The sequence below is a fragment of the Aplysia californica genome, unplaced genomic scaffold (assembly GCF_000002075.1).
Source record: "Aplysia californica isolate F4 #8 unplaced genomic scaffold, AplCal3.0 scaffold00270, whole genome shotgun sequence".
Lineage (NCBI taxonomy): Eukaryota > Metazoa > Mollusca > Gastropoda > Aplysiida > Aplysiidae > Aplysia > Aplysia californica.
This window is the reverse complement of record NW_004797540.1, coordinates 979,230-981,252: the sequence shown is the minus strand read 5'-3', so window position 1 is coordinate 981,252 and position 2,023 is coordinate 979,230. Positions and strand designations below refer to the sequence as shown.

At 41.3% G+C, this 2,023-nt stretch overlaps 1 protein-coding gene across 2 annotated transcripts in view; it reads left to right on the top strand.

The window, feature by feature from the left end:
* The first annotated feature begins 1,905 nt into the window (after nt 1-1,905).
* LOC101851505 (fibrinogen-like protein 1) overlaps nt 1,906-2,023 on the top strand; it is a 19,363-nt gene continuing 19,245 nt past the window's right edge. For both annotated transcript variants that reach the window (XM_035970470.1, XM_005101125.2), the window contains exon 1: nt 1,906-1,965. The gene's annotated coding sequence lies outside the window, so the exon portion shown is untranslated. The remainder of the gene's footprint in view (nt 1,966-2,023) is intronic.

The window sequence follows — 2,023 nt, the reverse complement described above, 5'->3', positions numbered from 1 at the left end:
AGAGAGAGAGAGAGAGAGAGAGAGAGAGAAAGAGAGAGAGAGAGAAAGAGAGAGTGAGAAAGAGCGAGAGGGACAGTAGGGGGGTGGTGGTGGCGAGATAGGAGAGGCTTAGGGGCGGGCAATGAATATGACGGGGAAGATTTGAAGTTATTTGTCTGGAGAAACCATGCTTCTCGTATAGGTAGGGCAATGCCCACTCTTGGTGTAGGTCAAGATTTCTGGAAACCCCCGAAATCTGGGTTAGCCCGCATATTCAAAATATGTTAGTGCGATGTTAGCCATCGGCTTGTCTATTCATAGTTTCCGTTAGATTTACTAATTAAAAATCTTGTGACCATTATACTTAGGGCGGGAAGTTTAATAGTTATTGCAATTTCCCTACAGTGGAAAAAAAGATTAAATGGGATATTTTCGACATTTTTTTGGCTGGTGTAGGAGTTGGGAATTTGCTTTCATTCACAATTCAATGATACCGCCTCGATGTATAAGAAATAGGCTATCATTGTTAATTATTGTTTGCCTATAGGAGGAAAGTTCACGTGAGGGGTAATCTCTACTTTGTTCTTAGTCTCACTCTCTTTACCTCGTCAAACAAGGCAGCTTTCGCCATTGTATGTCAGTAGTTGATTTCTATCAAACTTTCCAATAGTTAGCCTAGGTGCAGCAAGGTGCTTCTCACTTTGAGAAACCTCCAAAGGAAAAACAAAGTTTCAGCAGCTGGATACTTTGAGATTTAAAACAGTTCAACAGCGGATAACAACAATTGTATACAAAGTACGGGAAAATGGTGGGGTTACATATATACATATACATATATTTTATTTTTTTTTGCATGGAAATCTTGTGTTTGGAATTAGCAGAAAGAACTGGTTGGGGGCCGGGGGGGGGGGGGAGCTTTAAGCTTAGGGTGATTTAACAGAGTTTTGGTTGTTGTTTTTTTAATCGAGACGAAATGTAACGAATCTGGTCAAGCTGTATTGATACTGTAAACGATTAACCCTATCCGTGCGCCCTGGGGACATTTTGTACCCCGGAGGTTGTATTCTTCATTTTTTAGAATACTTATAGCAAAGAGTCTACATAACAAGAGGGGCTAACTCCTCTCTTTGAGCCAATTAAAAAAGTGTCCTCAAAATTCGGTGACGCCCTCTTCGCAAATGCGCACCCTTTGCGAACAGAGTTACCCTACTTGTGTTGAAAAAATCAAAGTGAAACTAACAAGTTTTTGAATAAATAAGAATTCAAATTTCGAAAGAACGCTTTTTTAAAAAGGCTACGCTGACAAAAAAAATCTCTTCCGGAGGAAAGGGTGACTGTTTTCTTCGTTTAATCTGACTTTAGAATGAAAGGCGAGAGGTAATTAAAATCCCCCCCCCCCCCCCCAAAAAAAAAACACCCTAAAACTCCGCACTGAACGAACCCGAACAACTGATGAACAGCAGTCGATTTGCGCACGCAAGGAGGTACTATTCCTATTCTTCTTCTGAAGAAACGAAAGAGAGTTTCAAAACAGACTGCAGCGCCATCTGAAGCAAAGAGCGGACTTCCAGCGGACACTATTTTGGCTGAGTGGACTATCTTGTTATGTACTACCTTTGCTTATAGTACGATGATCTCTTTGAAACTTTCAGTATTTCTTTTAAAAAATCGTTTTGACAGACTGATATGCAAAGCGTACGGATCGGATTAACGAGTAAAATTCCTCTTTGGAAAGTGGTGGCACAGAGTTCGCCACGTCGTATGGATACGATAGTAAAACACGACGTACGGATAGGGTTAAACATAGTTCAACTCTAACAACAAAAGATAGAGTAACAATGACGTCAGTAGTCGCTGTCCTTAATTTCAGCATCACGACCTGTGTAAAGCCCTTGACTCCGGGGGTCCCCTCACCGTCCTATATAAATGGACGCCATCTAGATGAGCTGGCTAGTTCATTGCACACAGGGAGCTGATTCCACCACAGTGAGTCTTCTTCTTCTTCTTCTTCTTCTTCTTCTTCTTCTTCTTCTTCTTCTTCTTC